Consider the following 18,410-nt stretch of genomic DNA (forward strand, 5'->3'; position numbering starts at 1 on the left):
TATATATATATATGATGTGTCAGTACCAGTGGGATTATACAAATGCTTGTCTGGGTGTAGTGAGGGACTCAGACCTGAAACTTTAAAGACAAAAAAAAAGCAATTACAAAGTCATACTTCAATAACATGGAGAACATTTCCAGGATAAGAGGTTCTAATGTTGCAGAAAAACCCAGAGAAACACATCCATGCATTTATTTTTAATAGAATGGATTTCTGCAACAGTGTCGTCACAGGCCTGCCGACAAAGTTTAATCAGACACCAGGAGCTGATGCAGATCGCTGCTGTTTGTATTCTGACTAAAACCAGGACGACAGAGCACATCCCCCCAGGTCTAAGCTTCTTATACTCCCAGCAGCTCAGAGAATAGACTTTGAAATAATTCTGGTAGTTTTTAAATCTCCAAATGACTTAGGACCAAAATACAGTAAAGACCTGGTGTCATTACAGCAGGTCTGCAACCAAGCATGGAGAAGCACCAACAAGCTTCCAGAAAACAGCAAAACAGTGAAAACACAGTTTTTTTTTTTTTTAATCAAGGCTAAAACCCCATGTGATTAGAGTTGGAACAATGATTAATATTTTTGATGTACATTGATGATTTTGACTAAAGCATTTGACAAAATGCAATGTTTATAACTATAAATGGTTACAGTAATGTTTCTGTCATGTGAAGCATTGCTTTGCTGATGAAATATGCTATGCAAATAAACTTGACTGTGTGTGTTGAGATGCGAAAATAAAGACAAACTCAAATGTGCCTGATGAAGACGAGACGAGGCCCAGCAGCCGGGCAGCAGGGTCAGGAGGCCACTGAAAGGAGGAAAGAGTCAACGTTGGACTCTGCTCTGGTTCCACACGCTCCACAGCAAAGATGCAAAAAGAGCAGGCAGACTCCGACACACAGTACCCAGCACACATGGCCTGGGGCCGTAACATGTTCCACACTCTTAACGTAAGTATAGCAATTGACACTTTCCATATCATATTCACTTGTTCTTTAAGATTCACGTAGGTTAAACTGCATCTCTTTCATTTTATGTAAAATAAGTATAACCATTTGCATTGTGAAAATACAGCATTTCCCATTACTGCCACCCAGTGGTCTGTTTGTTCCTTCATGTTGTCGCCTCCAAGACAGAGTTTGATGCGCCCGTTTGGCTTTAGGTTGTCTGAAAAATCCTGTAGTGTGTGATCCAGCTGCTGCCACAGGTGTTAAGTCTGGTGTGAACAACTAGTCTTTTCAAAATCTGTGATAACTGTCAAAGTAGTGAAGTGTGAAGTGAACTGAGTTACTCAGGTAAATACAATTTTCAATAGCAGTCTAGTTTATTGAAAACCAAAACAGAGCCTCAGCGTACCCCAACTGTTAGATCAGTACAATCTGAAGCTGTTGCCTTCAGGTGAATCTAAACTGTGGTTTGTGGATTTTCACGTTTCACTGGATTGGTCTGGATAACATCTGACTTAACTGTTCTGTTATAAATGTGCTTCCTTTAGTACGTCAGCACTTTTTTCACTTTCAAAATGTTTTGAGTTACAGCATGCAGTAAGTTGCTACTCATAAAATATGCACTCTACAACATCAAGCATTTGACTGTGTGGAGCAAAAGGAACTGCATATTGTTATTGTAATGGCTATTTATACTCTATATCCTGATTTTAATTTTTTATTTTTTTTACTTAATGAAGAAAATCTGATGGTCCAAAACCATTTTCCACTTGTTTATGCAGTGTTGACTGTGAAAGAGAAGTCACGGGAGATGTGAGACTGAACTGTAGGAGGGGGCTGAGGAAGCATGGAAAGACATTCAGCAGCAGAGAGAGGAGAGGGAGGGATCTAAGCGCAGTCCAGCTTCTCTGCGCTGTGGAGCCCCAGTCAGTCCGACAGTGAAGGACACAGAAAGAGGAGAGATTGTGCAGCAGTGCAGCGCAGGAATAATTAACTGAATTAAAATGGCAAAGAAGCAGGAGAAAAGCATCACCCTCCCATCTGTCTGACTGAATAGTTGGATAAAGCTGACAAGGAGGTACAACAGGAATAACAAGGAGGAGGGGAGGAGGTGCCAGAGGTCCGTCCATGCTTATTTCTCCTCTCGCACCGTCCGCCTGAGGAGCTTTGCTGCTGATGGTGTCACTGCGACAGCGCTCAGTGAGGGAGCTGTGTGAGCGCGCTGGTGTGCCTGTTTAAATATCAACAGCTGAGAGTTCATCTATCAGGTGGATGTGGAGTAAATCTGGGATTTGTGAGCTGGAAGAGTTTCGTTCAGGTGTCAGTTGAACATTCCTCATTTTCGCCCCTCTTCCCTTTTTTCCTTTGGTGCATTCGTCTGTACGAGAAGCTTTGCCTGTTTGATCAGGAACTGCTGCTGCGCTCTGCTTCCCCCTTTCCTACCTCGCTTCTCTTCAGCCCTCTACCGGCTTTTTAGTAACTGTTCTGGGACTACAATTGGCGGTCTGGTTTGGTGGCTCCCCCACAGACAGAAAAAGCATATGGGTGAGTGTGTTAACGTGTGTGTTAATTGGATGGGTGGTGGGGGTGTGTGTTGGGGGAGATAGTTCAGGGGTTTGCTCTTCTCCTGCTGTGTTCTTCTGATTTTACTCATTTTTTTCTCTTTAAATCACATTTTCATTACCTTTCTCTCTGTGGCTGAGCTTGTAATTTGCCCATTCTTATTTATCAGTCCACCACATTGCTTCTACCCCAAACAATATCCAACCTTCATTTTCAAACAAACTATCCATTAGACATGTTGTGCCCCTCATTACCAGTCTGTCACCTTTTTCGCTTTGTTTCTTTCACCGCTTTGCCAATTTCTCATCTTCATCTCTTTCCTTCCCCACAACTGTCAGTCAGCTGCACCATCAGGTTAAACATACACATACAGATTTTCTTGCTTTTTTGTGCTGCACAACCAGAAAGTCCTCCGTACTCTGATTCCTGTAGCTAAGAGGCAAAGGGCTTGACATAAAATCAACAGTCAGAGGTTTATCCCAGATAATCCTTGCATCCATCTCTCCATCCATCATTGTCCAGCCTCCTTACCCGCTCCAAGACACACATTCAGAAACACGCCAACACCTCCGCAACTTTGGACAGACACTTCTGACCCATCATTACCCCCTTCGCCTCTCAAATAAATACTTTGATAGACATAGATATTAATGTGTGTAATCAGAAAAAACATAAAACTCCAGAGAGATGAGGTAGACAACATTTTTTTTTTTCACAGCCCATGTTTCTATTGAAGTATTTCTTTGTCCTGCTATTAAAAAAATCGTTCTTCATCATCGGCCAGCCAGCCTATCACTGCTACATGCCAAATAAAACAGCACTTTCTGGCAAAGTCTGTCTTCTATAGTCACAATGTAAAAATAGAAGAAAGAAAAAGCAATAATTTGGTGTCAAAAGATCTCAGGCTGATCACTGCTTGTAGTTTGCTGTATCCACAGGGCTCCCACTTACAAACTGAAAAATCTTGTAATATTCAAGACAAAAAGCTAATGTCATTGCTCTCAAAGGTCAGACTTTTTTCCCCCTGGTATGATGATAAAAGCATTTTCATGTTAAGGTTGAAATACTTAAGTGTGTTATGAAAAAAAAAACAAAACAAAAAAAAAAACAGTATTCACACAGCAACAAGTTAGCCTCATGAAGAGAGCTGAAAATTAACTGTCAATCTTATTGCCCCCTGCTCAGATGCAGAAACAAGGGTGGAAGTTGACTCATTCACGTGATAAATTATTCAACGCATGAACAGAGCTCATATCCTTAAAACATCCCATGTGGCCCAATTTGCTGCCAAACTGTTTATTGTTTGGATGAGCAGGAAACAGATGCACTGACTGCTAATGATTCTGTTGTGAGCCAAAACAGTTTCCATCATTTCTGATCGGTCAACTGTTGAGTTAAAGTGAATTACCTGTATATGGCAGCTTCTGTAGATGAGTCTAAAGATGGCTAAATAAGCTTTCTTTAAATATCGTTGTAATCTTTGATAGTAAAATGCAGTGACATAAAACAGGTGCTGTGCAAAACTGGTGGTGGCATTGCAAAGGTAGCTGCAGAAAAAACACTGAAATGTTGTCAAAATCTGTACAAAAACTGGATGCTCTTCCATCTCATAATGAACCAATATTGTCATTTTTACAAAAAAGATTTAAAAATAAAGAAAATACAGGAACATCAAACAACCTAAAATTGCTGCACAGCTGAATGCATTCTAGCCTTTCTCACATAAAACCTTGTGAAACAGACAAAAGTGCATAGATGTTTTTATATTGCCCTTTCATTTACCCGACTAGTAATTACTGCTCTCAAATTCATTTTATACTATTTGGTACTGTTTTTAAGAGCTTTCTTTTTATGGCTAAGCAAAGTCTCTACCCTGACTATACTCAAACTCATCTCCATAGTTTAAATAAGTCTGCAAGACAGAGGGAATAGGTCCACATAGATCTGTTTTTAATTTAATATAGAATTTATACAATATAGTGGTTTTGAGCTACATTTCCCTTCTATTTTAATAAAAAAAATAACTCACCCTTAAACTACAAGTTACTGCCTATATGTGGTGTCTACGTTTCAACCCTCACCGATGATTGGAACATGTGACTCAAGACGAGAAGAAAAAAATCCCTGATTCAGCCTTAATGATAAGGTGAGGATCTCCACCATCCTGAGGGAGTCTGGAATAGAGCCACTTCACATCAAAGGGTGTCAACTGAGGGGATTTGGACAACTAATTTGGATACCTCCCTTTGGGGGTTTTAGGGACATGTCTGACTGACTGGGAGTCCGAAATTGATCCACAACTCACTGGAGGGACGATAGACCTTCTGGTTAGTAAATGCTTTGGTATTCCCCAAAATGAGTGGAAGAGTGTCACTGTGGAAAGGAATGTTTGCACCTGGAGGTATTTTAAACAATTCAGTGAATATACATCATAGTTTTAAATAAAAATATCAACTGAGTCTCTACATAAGATCAAATTAAGGTAAAATGAACTTCAGCTTGTTTGCGTTAAGACTGAGTATTTTGTGTGTCTTCTGCTTTCACTATAATTACTCCCAACAAATGTTAGTTAGAAGATTGGCCTGCCCTAAAGCTCACTATGTTGTCATTAATTTCCTTCCAAAATAAAACTTTATTGGACAAAATAAAAACCTAATGAAGGATACAAATATATTGTAGAGTAATTAAATTAATTTATTATGTGTCACTACTACACAGTTTTACAACTGCTACCTAAATGTTGCAGAAATTGCCTGCAATTTTATTGAATTCAATGTTACATTGTGCACACACAGCTACCAAGCATATACCCATGTCAGCATGCTAAATGCATGAAGTGCATCCAACTGATGGTAGCTAATCAACTTTCATCTAAAAATTAATTCCACATGGGTCACACTTATAAACTGTCCTTGAACTCCTCACTTTTAGCCCAAGGTCATCATTTGATATGTAAGCATAAAAAACAGCAATAAAAAAAATTACATGGACAGCATGACAATACAACCTCCTCAGTGGACACTGCTTTACAAAATGATGCCACACCTTAACATTGAAGTTTTAATAAGATTTAAATTTATATAGAGAAAAAAGTTTTTTACATATTTTATAAACCTGTCACTATGTCACTGAAACATGGGCAATGACATAGTGGTATGAAAAAGAAAATCAAGCTTTTCCCAGTGATGAATGCAGAATAAACTGCCCAGTCAGAAACAACCAATCAGAGCCAGAAGGACGGTCTTAGTGCTGTGAATCATCCTTGTGTGTACGCTGCTCACACTCTCCCCCCTGCTCTCTGCTGTGCTACAGCTTCTTCCTTATGGTACAGCCTGCCACACATGCTCAGGCTAGTTAGCATGGTGACTCTGGATAAACAGTTTTCCTGCAACAGAAAGTTGTTTCTCTACCATTAACACATTGAGCATCACATACATGGGCTTAATTGACAGCAATGACACCCTCCTGCTGGCTCTGATTGGTTGTTTTTGACCACAAGCAGTGTGTTTCTGCAGATTGCAAAAGAAGCACTGGGAGGAAGAGGAGAAGCTTGATTTTTTTCGCAGATTACCTGCCACATATATCACTTTCACAACATAGTGACAGTTTTAACAAATATGTAAAAGAAAAAAAAAACAAATTTTTAAGAGAGGTTTGTACTGCAGCAGCTTTAACATGCCTAGTAGGACTTGATGTTTCATAAAAGTGATTTATTTCCTTCCATTTAGATACAGTGTATATATCTGAAAACAGATTTTTAGATACAGTGTGACAGCCACTTACATCCCATGTCTCACAAACTTCCATAGTTTGTAATTTCACCCAACTTGCTTTTATTTATGAACCTAGGTATCGGTTTTATTTTCTTTCACTCAAAGATTGTTTATTTAAGAACAGCCAACATCCCAGAAGTGGCAAGACACATAATAGCAAAAGTGAAGCAATTTTATTTTCCTAACAGCTTCAAAGTGGTTGAGACTTTTAGCGTTATCTTCTAGAGTAAACTACATCTGTTTGCCACCATGGTTGTTGTCCTTTTTTTCCTCCTTTGTATTAATAACTGATAGTTTTTATTTGTACATAGTACTACACTGGTGTCTGTGAGAGAAGTATGAAATTGGCACAGACCTCCCTTCAAGGATTTTCTTTACTTTATGTGTATTTTGTGTTGGTAACTGCTGCCAAGGGCACCCTTTAAGAAAAAGGCCTTGCCAAAGATGTTTCACAACCGAACCACATGGTATATAGTAGAATAATTCACTCTTCAATTTCTCCAAAAGTACGCATTTACGGGAAGTTTCTTGGAGTAAAACCAATAAATCCACTTGAATGTACTTAAATGGCCTGCTCTAGAAAATAAACTCATTAACTGTTCTCAATTAGCCTTTAGGTATGGTTGGGTAATGGATCAGTGTATTGAAGTCCTTTATAATAAAAGAATATATTTCAGCCAGGATCAAAATTATAATAATTTCTGTTCTGTGTCTTTGCATTTGAGTGATAAGAAGCGGTGTGCTGTTACCACAGAGTAGTAATACGTTATTATAGCAGATAGAAAGACAATCATACTGTGGCTCAGGTTAGTTTTTCTGAGGTTTAATACATGCATGCTTTATTCCAGAGTGAGTTACCGAGCTGTTGTCACTGCGGGTGACAGTTGATGGAGTCGACTTTTGTTCTGTATGAGCATCAGTGGTGACAAGAGGCAGCAGGTGTGTGTTCAGTTCCAGTCTTGAAACTGTGTGTGGGACTTTTTTTTCTGTGTGTATAGATACACGCCATGGGCTGTATGCATTTGTTATTTTATGCATTTATGCATATATATTTAGTGCTAGACTTCAGGCAATGCAAAGAGGAAAATATTCAGTCCGTTTCATACTGCTCCTGTGGGAATTTGCCACAACCTACACAGACACACACATCTGCGGCACCTTCTCTTTTTTTTCACAGCCAAATGCCCAGTGGCTCAACGAACGTGGAATTTGTAACACAGAAGCAGCAACTGTGCTCTCTCAGTATTACAATCAAGGCGTGACTTTAAGAGATCGATCTTTTGCTTTTATCAACACTTGGATCAAGACGAGCGATTTTGAAGGATTGATTCTGTTTTGAATCACTGGACCCTTTCAGACAGAAACTACAATGATTAAAGTGGTCAACCAGCTGTCAGCTCTAACTTACACTGACTTAGGAATTTGTCCTTTTTAGTTCATTCTTTTTACAACCGATTGCATACAGCTGGACCCATGAGTTCAAATCTATACTCTTGAGGTCTTTTTAGAATAAGGAGTGCTTTCAAACAGTAAGACATTCGCACAAATAATTGACCTTGTAAATATATGGTCTGAGAATAGGTGACTGACAAATTGTAATTCCTCTAGATCCATAAAAAAGTCTTTATTCAGTTGGTTTGCATATACTAAGATGGATCATATATTGTCTTCTACACAGTAGTACTTCAATATTCAGATTCTATATATGACATTTTAGAAACCTACTAGTTTTAAATTACTTTGGAATACTGAAATGATTCACTATTCATTTCACAACAGCATGGAAATTATGATTTTGTGGAAATCATCATTTCCTTTTTTTTTTTTTTTTTTCTTTTTATCAATTGTTTGTCCAGATGACATCGATTTAGTGAAGCCTTTGTTCAAATGTAATAATGTTAAAGAGCTGTTTGGAAACGAGCTGGCCATTTTGCATCGCACCGCCCGAAGGAGATACTGCTAAGGTGTCATGGTGACTCTTTTCTTCAGAAAGTCTCTTCCCTGGCCTGGATTCAGTTGCCACAGTGATAACATGTTACACAGGCTGTTAAGAGGTGATAGTTTATTACTTTTATCCTGTTCATTTCATCATTTTTGGTTCAGGGTCACTTTTTATTTTGGTCATACACAACTTGTAAAATGTTGTTTTATATGATTTGCTGTTCTATGCTGTTCCATTACATTTACAGGTTTTCTGCTCATACGTTGTTTTCCTAGCTATGATGGTGGACTGAAGAGTCTCTAGTCACTATAAATGAAGCAGACTCCAAAGTTTAATCAGGATTTCTTCATATAAAGCTAAACTGATTTGATCAGCTATTATTTTCGTGCAAAAACTGAGAGCGAAATGGAAACATTTGGCATGGCAAATATAAAGTGTTAGGATTTTAGGTTATTTTGTAGTTTGATTTGATTCTAGTTTCTTTATTACATAGTGTTAGTTTCTTATTTTGGTTAGATCATCTTGATCCTGTTTTTCTTTAGTTCAGTCTGTTATTAGTGATTCTTGTTTTATATGTTTATTTCTTGTGTCTGATTATTTTTAGTTACTCTGGTTTAATTATGTCTAGTTTTCTTTTCTGTTAGATTCATTTCCTACTCCCCTGTGTACATTTCCTCGGTCCTGTGCTATTTCCTGTCTGTCTTTCTCTCTCCTCAGTCTGCCGTTTGCTCTCTTCCCTCACACCTGCAATAAGTTAGCTAATCATCCCAGGTCCATTGTTTCAGCATCAACCTTCCAGTACTTCAGCACCTCTTTCTCAGTCATTCCTTGCTGGTTCCTTCTGTTGCTTCTCTGGTTTCTCTGCATTCTCCTTGTGTCTCCTGGCTGTTTTTTTCTTTTCTTTTCTTTTTATGGTTTGTTTTTGTTCGACTCTGGATTCCCGTATTTTTGTAAGTTTGCTTTTCTCATAATTTTTTTTATGAAATATTCAAAATCACCTGCTGCCTCTGCCTCTCTCCACTTAAAAATACCCAACATAACAAAAAGTGAGAAACAAATCTTATACTAAACATTAAGGTTGAATTTTATACCTATTTGCCCTTTAATCTATAGGGCCTGGATTTATACTCATAATGTATAAAAGTTAAAACCTATCCAGCCCCACCTTTTCAACATTACATAAATAGAGGTATGATACCCAGTGTGAACACCCAGAATGTAATAATATGGTTAAGTGGTCAAGTAAAGAATGGAGATATTTACCTGCAGACTTGGGTTTGCCATTACTCACCACAGGTATCTATATAGCACAGATTTTTGTGACAGCACTGATTTGCACTCCCTTGTACTTGTAGGATTGCACCAGGGCTGGGGCCTATTGCCACTTCTATGATGATTTTGTTGTTTTAAAAACTCTGCAAATAACAGAAAGGATGTGCACATTTGTGACTATCTATCTCTATTTTACTGTGGAATAGCTGCTGGGAGGAAGGAACTTTAATAATACTCTTTTGTGTATCTAGGAAAGAGAAAAATAAAGGGGGATTTACAATTAAATATGTTTCTACATACATTCATTTACTTTACCTTCTGGTGCAGGCATCACAGTGCTGTAGATAAAATAAGTACAGTGCACATTGTTGATGAGGCCAGCTGCAGACAGTAAGAAACTTGATGAACCACAGCCTCCTGCCAGAGGGGGTTTAAAGAGACCATGACCGGGGTGAAAAGAATCATCTACAATCTTTACTGCCCACCTAAGTGTCCAGGAGACATGCAGGTCCTGCAGGGACTGCAGATTGCAGCCAATCATCTTCCCAGCAGAGTGGGTGATGTGTTCCAGCAGTGGCACCACCCCTGTAGTACTGCAAAGTTTCACCATCTGAAACATTTACATGAGGTATATATACATAAATTTCAATGTGGCAAATATATATATATATATATATATATATATATATATATATATATATATATATATATATATATATATATATATATATATATATATATATATATATATATAAATTGCAGGTATAATTGAGTTTAATGTGTTTTGGCAACTCAAGTTTTTATGAGTTTCGTCAAGCAACACGTGCTGGGGGGAACCAGCACACTGACCTTGCCACTCTGCCTTGAAAGAAATATGAGAAAAGGCAAAAAAGCATGCTGACTGATTACAGCTGTAGATGTTGTTCCTGCTCATACAGAACTACTGATGCTTCCCAGCCAGTGATGCATGACAGAATCTTCATCTGCAGCTGAGTTATACAGTCCTATTCAGTATATTAGAATATTCGTTCATATGATGGCTGTTTGTCAGATAAAAGCACTTTTTGAAAATAACAACCTTTAAGCAGGCATTAAACATACTTGAGCCCACATTTCTGCTTTAAATATGATTTTTTTTTCATGGCCTAATGTAATATTATAGTTTTAAATGTCATTTTTTCATCATATTTAATAGAAATAAAGGCTTTCAAACATCTACCATTGTGCAATTAATCTACCTAATTTGTTGTACTTAGTTAGTAATACATTTCCTTAAATAAATTGACTCTTTAGTAATATTTCAATTTAATGAATGGGCCTGTATTCAGTACTGTTTGCCTTATAGCAGACATTTTCTGTTTGAGATCATCAACGGAATAATTTGTTGTCAGACAAAGCTAACCTGAGTAAAGACAAAAAGCAGATTGCTCATTATTTTAGACAAGAAGCTGTCTAAACTAGTCTTGATCTATGGGAAAAATCAAAAATCCCTTTGCAACCATTTGCACTAGCAACTAATTTATCAAGTATTTATGCAAACTGATAATTAGTCTTGCACATAGCTGTGGTGGAATTTTTGCTGAATCTTTGCAGATTTATTTACTTTTTCCTTAAACCACAATAGAGAGTTTTTGTGCTTGAGTGGCCTATTTAGCATCATGCCCAATTAGGTTTAACCCCAGACTTTTTCTAGACAATTTCTGAATACTCATTTAGGTGATTTTTGCCATATAATTAAATTTGTTTGATAATTTGAAAGATTTAAATTACAATAAAAATTAAGAACTCTTTTGGAGTTTTTATAGCAGTGTACCTCTAAAGAATAGTTTATCAAATGTATGGATGAGTACAAGCCTAAAAGAGACAACAAGCCACCAATCTTTTTTTTTTTAGCTTTATCCTAAATCACATATGGGGCACATAGTTATTTCTTCCTTAAAGTCATAGCTTTTCACTTCTATTCTGATGTACTAGTCTAACGAGAAACTAATGACTCATTGTCTGTCTGAGTTTAAAGTGAAAGTAGTTGAGCAGGAAAGGAATCGATTAAAACAAACAAATGAAAACATTTGCCCAGCATCCTATAAGCTGACAATCTTTTGATGTTTCAAGATGTGTGAGCCGATAGAAACACCAGGACTGAGTTGGAAACATTCACTGCCCCTTTGTTTGTCTTGCACATTATTAACCTACTTGATGCCAACATCCATACATCACCCCTCACCCCTCAATCTGTGCTGCAGTCATTTTGTGCAGGCAGGGACATTCATCATGTCTTACACGGCAGACAACATCAGTTAGAAACTCTATAGTCGCCATTTGAAAGGCCATTCACACGAAGGAGCGGGCTGCTATCTGCAGCTGAGAACAAGCCGTCACAGTTTATGTCCAGCGAAGGGGAATATGTCAAGCCCTGCACTTTTATGTTGTAATTAAAGCATGTGTGGGCAGCCCTTTTTACACAGTGAATGTAGAAGAGATGATGGGTTGTGCGTAGAGGGAGATAAAATGGCTAGCCTTTAATTGGAGCCTATCTTCGCTTGTTATGACTAGATGGATGTAATGGAACTGCACTTTTGAGAAAACTACAAAAACACAGCCGGCATATGCATGATTTAATAAGACAAAAAACTGATGATTACACGCAATACAAATAATAATAATAATAATAATAATAATAATAATAATAGTTAATTTTCTAAAAACTATTCAAATCAGCCCTAGATTTTTACAAACATTATTCCTCGTAAGTCGTATTGAAGAGGTCACATTTTCACCTACGCAAATGTGCTTTGTAAAAAAAAACAAATAATAATAATAATAATAATAATAATAATAATAATAGTTAATTTTCTAAAAACTATTCAAATCAGCTCTAGATTTTTACAAACATTATTCCTCGTAAGTCGTATTGAAGAGGTCACATTTTCACCTACGCATATCTGCTTTGTAAAATAAAGAAAAAAAAAAGAAAAACAAGAATGAGAGGAGAAGCAAAATTTGACTGTAGTTCACAAAGTGTAACAAATTGACACTGTGGGGATATTAAATGGTCAGGATAGTAAAGGTTTTCTGTCACAGATGGTTCATGTCTCAGATGATTAGAGCCAAGCGGTGGGACAAAGCAATAAAATTGAAATAGAGCACAACAGGAGGTCAGTATTTAGTTGATGTGAATCAGACCAAACTACTCTTCAGAGACATTTTGGGAACCTTTACATGGGCTGAAATGCAGGCTGCTTGACACATTCAACCCTCCACTGTCACTTACTGCTTTGGTCAGCTTCTGAGATAGCCCACCTTAAAAAGCTCCTTTTCTTGGCCAATGTCTTCAGCTGGAATACATTTTGCTATTTGCATTGTTAGATAATGTGTTTCAATGGGGCCATTTGTTTCTCTCACAACCAGCAATGAAACAAATGAACCATTCCTCTTTTGTTTGAGATTATTTTCGTCACCGTACAATGCAATGAGTACAACTCAGACATAATCAGATCTGTTAAAAAAAACTTGTTTTGATTTATTGTTATTGTAGATGATCAGTTTTCTCTTTCTTTTCTGTGACAATCTTTTCCATACAGGAAAATGATTCTCCTTGGAAAAAAAAAAAAGCGTTTTGTCACATTAAAACCACAAACTGTATTTTCTCTGAAAAGTGTGTTAGTTGCATGTAGTTGCATTAAGCCCCTGTAAGTCAATGGTAAACATTTTGCTTAGTACATCAAGTGACTTCTGTCAGTTCTTGTTGCTCGCTTTGGAAGTCTGGATGGAGAGTAAAAGTGAAGCGCAAAAAAGTCTTTCCACAGATGTAGGTGCAGACTTCGATTGAGCAAATCTAACTTTGCGCTGTAGCTCTGGTTTCACAGCTAATATCGATCTTCTGGGAAAGAAACTTTTGCTCCAGGCACAAGACTTAAGTCTCTCTCAGGGTATTCTTTTTCTATGATTTACCCAGTAGCTCCATCCAACTTCCTATCAACTCTGATCAGCTGTCTTGTCCTTGTGTCCTGTCTCTATTGCACGATGCTACCACTGCTAATGGGGAAGATTTTCCCATCAAATTCTCATACCTCTTTAGATTTGTTTTCCAAAGCAAAAATCTGAAAAACCCTCCATGCTTTCATTTCCACTTCACTACTATGCACTGCCTATCACATAACGTACAAATGAATTTATAATAAATCTGAACAAACTATGAAGGTGCAGTGTTTTTGTGCTGGTCTTAAATATGCTAATAATTAAGATTTAGATAAAGCTTGGATTTCTTTCTTGTCTGTGCTATATTACATTGACAAAAGCTAAGTACGCTACTTATCTTAGAATCTTTTTCAAAGGGTTTCTGGTCCTCTACAAATCTCTCTTGCTTCTGACGGCTGAACGGACAAATGGAAAAAGTTTAAAATACCTAATCTCGAAAGCAAGAAAGATTTTGGTTTATAAAACACTTCAAAAAGCAAGAAGGCCTTCAAATAATCATTTTCTTACAAATAACTCTCCAAAGACAACAAAACAAAATAAAAGTAATTATGTTGCTGAACTGAATCCTATTACTGTTAGGTTGATGTCACAAATATGAAACTAAAGAAATTCTGACTGTTGTGAATGATTCTTTTTTTTTTTCTTTTTGGTCATTTTTTTGGTCTTTTGGGCTCTGAGTCAGTTATAACCAACATTCAAATAATTTTCTGCCTGCTTTATACAAGCCATATTTAATACTTAGTCATTATTTTGCTAAGCTGCTGAAACAGACGTCACCTTAATTCCAAAGCACAAATTCAAGAGACTTGCAAATTCTAAATACATTTTCTGATATTCTATGTTCTGATATTTCAAATATTCCAATCCTGTGGGAATTTACAAATGTGCATGTCCATATAAAATTTGGTGATCAGGTGTTCTGTTAGATTTGACAGCTATAACTGACAGACCAATATATCCTGTCATTACCACATGCTTTATTTAATCAGCAACATAACATCATGACAGAATTTTGATCGTCAAACACTTTATTAACAGCTGTATGACATCTTGACTTAGCGGTACAGGGACGCCTGTTTTATAGTGTTTTGCAGTTGGCTGCAGCTAAACTACACCCTGCTTTAAATACACTTTGAAATCAAGACAGTGCATCTGTATCCATCAAGTTATCATTGAAAACAATTTATTGACTTACTTTTTGTCGGATCGTGTCCGTATGCTGAACTGACACCTCCTCTAAGCGGACCTCTTAGTGCGCATGCGCACACATAGGCACTCGCTGCACGTAAGCTACTCTGACAGTGTTTGCTAATCAGACAACAGAGGCGCTTGCGGATAAAAACTGTCTGCATGGCACTTGATTTTAGCTTGAAGGTAACGACCACCTGTTTGAGTCATTTGTATGAAAAAAATGATGAAGGCTTTAAGACTTCTGGAGAGATGTGTTGAGGGCACAAATGTTGGTCCTGGGGGAGTTGCGTTTAGTTCTATCACAATGCATTTTTTTTCTTCATGTAGGAAATATTCCAGACTCGCCTCACTATTTCTTCTTTAATTACAGCTAACAGCGACACAGTGTGGCGTTGTCTAAATTTACATTAGTCAAACGCAACATGATAAACAACAACTCAGGTAAAGTTAGCCTTCTGAAATTCCATGTCAGAACGGACACAACTTTATGTGTTTTTCACCCAGCATGCATTGCGCAGGTGAAAAATGGCGACCTCCATGGGTGAAAATTACAAGATATACATTTAAATAATTCTGAGTTTTTTTCGTATCCCAAACAGTATTTATTTATTTATTAATAAATAAATATTTCTTTATAAAATAATATGTATACATATTTATAAATAAATATTTTATAAATAAAATATTAGCTCCTATTAGCTAAAAATAGTGTTCCTATTTTTAGCTAATAGGAACACTGCAACGTCTGTAGGCCAAATTGTTGAAGTAATTGTGGATCCCTTTTTAGGCCACAAGCTTCTAAAACTTACAAAATGGAAAAATATTACAACAAATAAGATTAACAGAACATGAGAACTCTTTTATCTTTGACAACATTTTAAAACAGTCCATTATTCAGCAAACAGATTAAGATGAAAATGCTTAATTCTCCTGTAGGTTGAATGTTGGTGTCTCTTGTGTGTGCATTTCATGATCAGGCTGTTACGCACTCCCACATGGAGGATTCTGCTATCTTTCTGGTGACCCATTATTGTTTAAACGCTTCTCTTTAAGACATAACTATAAAAAATCAAATGGTTCGGGTTACGACAACCTTTTTCTGGGTTTCTCATTGACGGCAAGTTTTGCATGCAGTGCTGCATCCCATCAGAGTGTCATGAGTGTGTCTGCTCTATTGGCAAGAAGGCACCATAGAGCAGAGGAAAAGAACAGCTTGAGGTAAAAATTAGCAGCATTATGTCGTTTCAATGTTTACTCGACTACCATCAAATATTTGTCAGGATCTTATGTTGTTTTGTTTTGGGTTTTTCTTTTTCTTTATCTGCTTTCTGTGTTTTCTTTTGTTATTCTTATTTTGATATGATCAGCCATGTTTTTTTTACTAAGTTCAGTCTGCTCTTAGTTAGATGACATTTATTATTTATTCCTTATGTTTAGTTGTTCTTTGTTACAGTCAGATTAATTTTCCTGTTCAAGTATGAAAGCCACAGCGCTTGCTCGACTCGTGCAAGCAAACCGCGGCTCGCAGACTGATGGGAACAGTAATTTCTTGATGAACAAAGAATAAAGTTTACTGAGATGTATTTGTGAACAAACACAAAGATTTAACTCATAGCATCAAACATTGACGAGTATTTTTTGCACTTTTACAAAGTAAACATGCCAGTTTTTCTAAATCCTAAATTTAGATGTTCAATTTAAAATAATTTATTTCTGATTTAATCATTAAATCATCTAACAGCAGTGTCATTCTCAGTAAACAAATGTTAGAATTACAGATCCATTGTCTGTGTTATAATTTAAGATTTTACGGGAATGAGAGAGGAGAATAAGCAACTGTTTAGTCCAATTATGCCTTGGGTCAGCTCTGAATGTGACCAGCATTACATAGCTTGCTTTCGGACCAATCCCATATCTGATTAGTTGACTAAGATGTCACTGCAGTGAAAAAAGGACAGGAGATATTCCTTTTACCATATAGTAGGGGAACGGTGTTTCTGCCTGCTCTCTTCCAAAACGCCTGAATATTTTTTTTGAAGAGAATGGCATAATAAGCTCTCAGAAGTAGCAGAACATTTTTAATAAATATCTGGTGGCCTCTGCCAGAAAAATGAAAATGAAAAAAATAATAATTTAAACTAATTTTAGCAAGATAAAGATCTAAAACAGGTGACCACAGCAATGCTGGTTTACTTAACATAAAATTAACCTGCTCCCATGACCAAAAACAAATCTTTATCTTCCGCTGAAGAGAAGAAAGCATCAGAAAGGATGGTGTGGTTCTGGTAAATCTAATGAGCTGGTGCAAATAGGAATGGTTAACCTTTCTGTAATCTTCAATCTTTTAAAATGTTATAGATGACGGCTGTGTTTTGTTCTTAACACCTCAGAGGTACTCACAGTTGTCTAAGAATGTAAAAAATATATATTTCTGAATACAGGGTGTAGAACTGAATTTATTTGAATGAAGGAATATATTTTTACCCTGGTTGCCAACAATTCCTTCCTACACATTGGGGGGGAAAAAAATCTCCGACACATTTTTCCCCTTCAGAATATATTTTTTTCTTTTTACTTGAAGCAGAATGGTAACAAAAAAAGATGGAATTTTAATTTAAAATGAACCATAATGTTAACCTTAAGGTTTTGCTTCTTTGTTGCTGTCATTGCAGATGCCACTGCCTCTTATACATCGTTACCCAATATGCCAGAAGCCTGAATCCTTGGGCGGACTCCACTGCCTAGGCTTCCAACCGCAGTTGATGCCTGCTGCCATTCAGCCAACCCACACATCATCTTTGGCAGATCCATGTTGACTCTATCTGTTCAAAGGCTCAATAGTCTCCAGCTGCTTCTTTGAGGACATCAGAAAAAGAAAGGAAAAGAAAAAAAAATTGCCGGGGTTTGAAAATGTTGCTCCTCTGATGAATTCCCTTTTTTTCCCGGATTCTGATTCTGTGAAGTGAAAAAAACCTGAACTGACACCAACCCTAAGCCTTGACACAGCGGGTGAAATGTAATTGAAAAAAACAAAAATATTGGACACTTCTTCCAACGAGCCTCCCCGCGGTGCTGAGTCACAGAAGGTGACATGCGTCTCATCCTACCATGTAGCCACAACAACTCGAGGAAACCTCCCAGAAACTTTTCTTCCAAACACTCAGCTATTTTTAACAAGCTGATACACAACACTGAGTCAATCAGCTGAGAGACTTATAAAGTGCCACTGGGTTATTATCAGCCTGTGCACTTCCTATTTACATCTTTAATCTTTGTTTTCTGAGTAATTATCTTTTTAATTAATGGCGACAGAGGCGTGAATTCCTCCCTGCCACCTTCTTCAGCTCTTTCCTTTTTCACCGCTGCTAGAGACACCTGAAACCAATTAACTACAACTGATATAGTTGTGGATTAGACACAAGAAGAGCTGGAGTGATTAGATGTAAATACAAAGAGAGTAAAAGGCGACCAAGAACAAAACAAGACCAAGAGAACGGGGAGGGTGAAAGAAAACCCGCCGGTCAACCTGGTATTTGATAAAAGGGCGGATCAGAGGGCAGCGGAGGATATGGCCAGATCAAGGTGCCAACACGCTAAGATAATAACTAGTTGTGAGTCAGTGGGGAAGATTGACTGCAGGAGCCCAGAGTCTTGACTGACAGGCAAAGGACTCATTGCCATTCTCTGTGCTGTGCGAAGCATAGCATCACAGAGAGGGAGAGGAGAAACTCCTGGCTG

At 37.3% G+C, this 18,410-nt stretch overlaps 1 long non-coding RNA gene across 1 annotated transcript; it reads left to right on the plus strand.

Annotated features, from left to right (window-relative positions):
* Window positions 1-1,823: 1,823 nt before the first annotated feature.
* Window positions 1,824-18,152, plus strand: LOC107834789 (uncharacterized). Its single transcript, XR_001660613.1, has 2 exons — window positions 1,824-2,498; window positions 17,345-18,152. It is a non-coding gene; the product is annotated as an uncharacterized LOC107834789 (long non-coding RNA).
* The last annotated feature ends 258 nt before the right edge of the window (window positions 18,153-18,410 follow it).

Source organism: Poecilia formosa, unplaced genomic scaffold, assembly GCF_000485575.1.
Source record: "Poecilia formosa unplaced genomic scaffold, Poecilia_formosa-5.1.2 Scaffold769, whole genome shotgun sequence".
Lineage (NCBI taxonomy): Eukaryota > Metazoa > Chordata > Actinopteri > Cyprinodontiformes > Poeciliidae > Poecilia > Poecilia formosa.